Genomic DNA, 6,000 nt, shown 5'->3' on the forward strand with positions numbered 1-6,000 from the left:
CCAGGGCGGGACTGGAAATCTGAGATGGAGGTGATAGTAATAAAGCATGAAACGACCATGGCACAGTATGGGCAAATAGCCTCCCCTGCCCCTTCCCACACACAAACACACCCCATCTCGGAGTCTTGTGTTTCCCCAAGAATAATTTCAGGGAAAGCAAAATATGCTTAAAGCAAACATTTACTAAAGAAATCCCCAGGGGCTGGAGTGATAGCACAGCAGGTAGGGCATTTGCCTTGCATGTGGCTGACCCGGGTTCAATCCCCAGCATCCTATATGGTCCCCCGAGCACCGCCAGGAGTGATTCCTGAGTGCATGAGCCAGGAGTAAGCCCTGTGCATTGCCGAGTGTGACCCAAAAAGAAAAATAAAAGAAAAAAAAGTCCCCAGCACCCAATATGGTCCCTTGATCCCTGTGCAAATCACAAAGCCAAAAGTAAGTCCTAAGCACTGCCAAGTGTCCCCCCACCAAAAAAAATTCACTATAGATTTACATCCATTCTTCTTTGCTTTTCGCAACTGAAGATTAATCTCGTTTTTTAACTCAGCTGAGTAATTTTTTAAAAATGTTTTATGTGGTTCTTATTCCTGAGTTTGCAGTTTAAGTAGTCCTGTCAACCATCCTACCCACAAAGAAACCCATATTTCTTTTGTGCATTCCAGTGTTTAAGAAACTAAGGTAACATTTGTTAAGCAAAGTTAATTTGCAGTTACTATTTTTAAGCAACAAGATTTTCCTGCTATTCCACTGACTAATTTGTGCCACAGAAAAGAAATATTCAACATCTATGCATATATCCTACATCACCATAGGCACATAATTTGTTTGATCTTCTCTCTTCTCTATCTGGGACCCATTTGTCTTTAGTAGTTCATTTACTGATATGCAGTGGAAAGACTGGATTCAACAATGGTTCAGCAATTTGTCTCTCATCATGAGAAACCTTTATTAGAATCAGGTAAAAATACTCTCTTTTGAATACAATGGTCATACAGAATCAAGACTCATCAGAGAAATGTTATGGTGAGCTTGTTGTTAGCAAAAGGGCAATGAAATGGAACACAGGATCATCCTGTTTCCACTCCTATCCAAATTCTTGAATAACTACTAAGACAACTAAGAAATTACGTTTGGATATAGAGTGTTTAGTCCTTGCTGACAGAAAAAAAATCCACCCTCCATTTAATTCCGGACTTGTACCCATGTCCATTAATGTGGCTCATTTGCTCTCAAGCTGAAAAGAAATTTGCATTTATATAGCCCCTCATATACTACTGTGGGTATTAAAAAGCCCTGAAGGGCAGAAACTCCCCACACACTTGGGATTGAAGTGCCTATTGCAGACATAACTACCTTCCCAGTCTGAGGCCGCCTCATGGTGCCTGTTCTGAGGGTCCAGTGGCTTTAGGAATAGGAAGGCACAGAATAAAAAAATTAAAAAATAAAAAAAGAAGTAAAGCTTTATGCACATTTTTCTAGATTTACTCAGATATAATTGACATTCATAATTTTAAGGTATACAAAAGAATCATTCAATACCTGTAATGTTGTGAAATTCATCATAGTAGCTTAAGTTACCATCTCAATCGCTTCACATAATCAGTTTCTTTTTGCTCCCAGAATGTTATAACTTACATTCTTAGCAACTCACCATATTGTACAATCAATCCCCAGGACTCATTCATCTTAAAACTGGATGTGAGATCTTAAAACCAAGATCACAGAAGCAGGACTTAGTAAAGTGATGGTTATCAGAGACTGGAGAGTGATGAAAATGGAGAGATGTTGGTCAAACAGTACAAACTTTCACAACCTTTCATTATCCAACATTTTACTCAAAGTCAAGATTTTTTTCTATCTTTATTTTTTTTTATTAGTGAAACACCATGAGGTACAGTTATAGACTTACAAATTTTTGTGCTTGGGTTTCAGTTATACAATGATCAAGTACCCATCCCTCCACCAGTGCCCATTTTCCACCATGGGGAACTGATTCTTCTTGTTGAGTGAGAACTTACGGTATAGTTCTTCCAGCTAGAGAACATGACTTTTACGAGACCTTTAAAAAGAAAAACTGGAGGAGTCTTCGAGAACATCCTTCAGTTAAAAGAAAGGATAGAAGGTGAAGAACTGTTTCATTAAGGTTTTCATCAACAGAATTCTAAAACCCAGAGACTTAGTTCAAATACCAAATTTTTCAGGTACTAAATTAACTTGGCCAAGGACCTCTTTCTTCAGAGTGTCAATTAGCCACATCATGTAGTTAAAATATATCAAAAAGAGAGAAGCGAAGAACTAATGACAATAGTACCTACTTCCCTGGATATTGCTAGCAGGTGATAAAATGTGTGTAGATGTGCTTTCCTAATAGTACAAGACACGGGTGTGTGCATTTCCTTTGTTACTGTTGCTGATTGACAGATGATTATACTCAAAGTCTCCTGGGGCTGGACCAATAGCACAGTGGGTAGGGCGTTTGCCTTGCATGCGGCCTACCCGGGTTCAATTCCCAGCATCCCGTATGGTCCCCTGAGCACTGCCAGGAGTAATTCCTGAGTGCAGAACCAGGAGTAACCTCTGAGCATTGCCGGGTATGACCCCAAAATCAAAAAAACTAAACAAATAAAAAGTCTTCTGCCCTTCTCTGGTGCACTTTTCACTTGACCATATTTTGGTTTGCATACTTATGTTACTGTTACTGTGTTTGGCATATCGAATACTCTCGGTAGCTTGCCGGGCTCTCCGAGAGGGGCGGAGGATATGATGTCTACCCACATGATACCATTTGAAGAATGGTTATCCAGCATTGCTGCTCTTTTCAACTAACAGCTTGTTGGCAGCTCTGGGGAAATGGTCAGAGTCACACACATATTTGGTTATCTTCATACTTATATTCTGAAGTGGTTTTATAGCATTATAGCAGTGATTTCTCTTCAGTTACACTAAAATAAACCTAACATCAACGTTTTTCCCAGTTACCAAAATATATAGTTGTTATAGTATTATGGGGTTGAACCATGTATTTCTGACTATAGCACATACTTTGCCATATAAAATCTGATATTGGAATTTTGCTTCTATGGGTAATTTAACATAAAAATGGGGTGATCACCTTTTTAAATCCTCTTATCGGTATTTCCTTGTTTGTGACATTAAGTTCTATATGTATGTGAATATACAATATCACTGTATCACTGTCATCCCGCTGTTCATCGATTTCCTCACACAGGCACCAGTAACGTCTCCATTCATCCTAGCCCTGAGATTTTAGAAAGTGCCACATGGAGGCTCTTTCTGGGTCCGGGGAATGAGACCCATCATTGTTACTGGGTTTTAGCGTATTGAATATGCCACGGGGTGCTTGCCAGACTCTGCCGTGTAGGCAGGATACACTAGGGAGCCTGCCATGCTCTCCAAGAGTGAGAAGTAGACAATACATGATACATTATGCATTTAAATAATAAGTAACTGAAATCAATCTATTCTTATATCTATCTACCCCCATAGTTCTGTTCTCATTTAACAACTACTTCCACCACCACTGATCTCATTTCTAATTATCTCTAGAGAAATTCCTAATTAACCTCAGAGGTCATTTTTTTCAATATACTACTTAGAAATTACTCAAGAACATATATGTGTATCTTCATTCTGAAATTTGTTTGTTATGAAAACAAAACAGTATAATAGCATTCAGGGCCTGAAGAGACAGTACAGTGGTTAAGTGTGTGCCTTACACACAGCCAACCTGGGTTCCATGCCTGCCAACAGATATGATCCCCCTTGCCCTACCAGGAGTGATTCCTGAACCCAGTGCCATAAGTAAGCTCTGAGCTCTTTGGGGTGTGGCCTCCCCAAAACAAAATCAAATTAGAGCATCAGCTTACCAGGATTCAAGGTCTTTACAAACCAAGAGATTATTGTTAACAGTGCGGTGTACAAGGAGAACATAAAAGGGAACTGCAATGTGGGAGAAGATAGTGACAATACTCTCCTGGGTGGTTCATCACAATGTTCTTGTTGATGGGGGTATGCCCAGGGAGGTCAGGACTATGATAGCATACTGAGCTCCTGCTAAGCTTGGGCAGTATGGTCCTGCCAGCTTTCACTAATGCAGTTGCCAAGCCAGACCCAGGACCCACTTGATCTGCACAGCTGACGTATCCCTGCCATCCAGATTTTCAGCTATAGTACTCAGGCTCACAAACAAACAAACACTGTCCTCCCATTCTTCATCGATTTGCTCGAGCGGACCCAGTAACGTCTCCATTGTGAGACTTCTTGTTACTGTGTTTGGCATATTGCATACTCTCGGTAGCTTGTCAGGCTCTCTGAGAGGGGCGGAGGGATTGAACCCAGCTCAGCCGGGCTGGCTGCGGTCAAGGCAAACACCCTACCGCTGTGCTATCACTCCAGTACTCAGGCTCGGGGTGAGTAAAAGAGAATATTAAGTCCCATCCCCCACTAGAGGTCAAGGTCTTTGCCTTTCCGTACTGAAAACAGTTTCTGGAAAAGGCAAATAGCAAAATGAAAGAGTTTTATTAGGTGATGATGCAAATTCAAGAGAGAATATAAGCTTTTTCAGAGAGAAGAGAGAGTTAGAAGGTAAAAGAAATAAATTTGGGGGGGGGGGCAGGACAATATTACAGCAGATAGTACAGATAGTTATGTGCTTGTCTTGCCTGCCATTGACAGGTTTGATTCCTAGCACCCCATATGATCCTCCACGCCTGCACGAGTGATCCCTGAGCACAGAGCCAGGAATAAGCTCTGAGTGCAGACAAAAGTATGGCCCCAAATCAACAAAAAGAAATAGATTAGAAATAGAAATAGATTAAAACCCAAAGATAAATAGAACCCAAAGGGAGGTAATGGCATCATCAAAATGGGGTAGATCAAGTTGCTTTGGGAAGTTGTGTACACAGGATCTTTTCCAAGCTGCCTCAGGTAGGATTCTGTACAGGTAAGAGTTGTTGATAGGCCTTATTAAGGAAGATTTTGAGCACTGGTGGTTTTTCATTCTCTTAGTTTTTCTTTTTCTGAGGGCATTTGTTAATTATCTCAGAGTGGGTCTGGCGTCCATTTGGGCTGGATAATATGATGGCTTCTTTTCAGAATAGAGCTTTTCTCTCCATAACTTCCCAGTTTTAGGTCTTCCTGAAATTGCCTGCCAAGTACCCCCCACACCTAATGTCCTAGCTCATTATCAACCAGAAATTTTTATAAGTAGCTCTGAATTAGTTAAGTGCAAGTCAAATGAATTGGTCAGAACATGCTACAGAAAGGAAAATCATTCTCTGGTAACATTTCATTCTTTGTTAGGATATGGTAGAATAGAATAGTCATTATACCCCAAACTTACCAGTAAATGTCACAAAGGCAGCCTAGTCTAAATGCTCCTAGCATCCATTCATCCATTCTACATAGCTGAGGAATACAATAGCTGTTTTTTAGGAGATGGTACATATATATATATATATATGTGTATGTGTGTGTATGCACACACATATATGTGTGTATGTATACAGACACGTGTGTGCATCAAGAAGATCTCTAAAGATAGAGATATGTGTTTCCTTTAAAACCAATTTTCTTTCTTTTTATTGAATCACCATGAGATAGTTACAAAACTTTCACATTTGAGATTCAGCCATAAAATGATCGAATACCCATCCCTCCACCAGTGCACATTCCCCACCACCAATGTCCCCAGTATCCCCCCCCCCCCCCACATCCCAATCCTCATCCTGCCTCTATGGTAAATCTAATTTCTTGAGAAAATTTTGTGTTCTATTTGGAAGTGGTTCAGGGAAATTTCATTTTGCTTATACTGGGTAGGTCAAAAAAGCAGGCATCAGGTTACCCCTCCATAAAATATGAGAACAAATCAGCTAGGAAATCTTTATGCAGATATTGTAACCATGCAGGGCCCATTCTCTGTCCCATTTTGCTGCTACTCAGAGGCCAGTCAATGGAGAGACACAGTGACAGGTGGAGAAG

The sequence above is a fragment of the Sorex fumeus genome, unplaced genomic scaffold, assembly GCF_029834395.1.
Source record: "Sorex fumeus unplaced genomic scaffold, SorFum_2.1 ptg000086l, whole genome shotgun sequence".
NCBI classification, from domain to species: Eukaryota; Metazoa; Chordata; class Mammalia; order Eulipotyphla; family Soricidae; genus Sorex; species Sorex fumeus.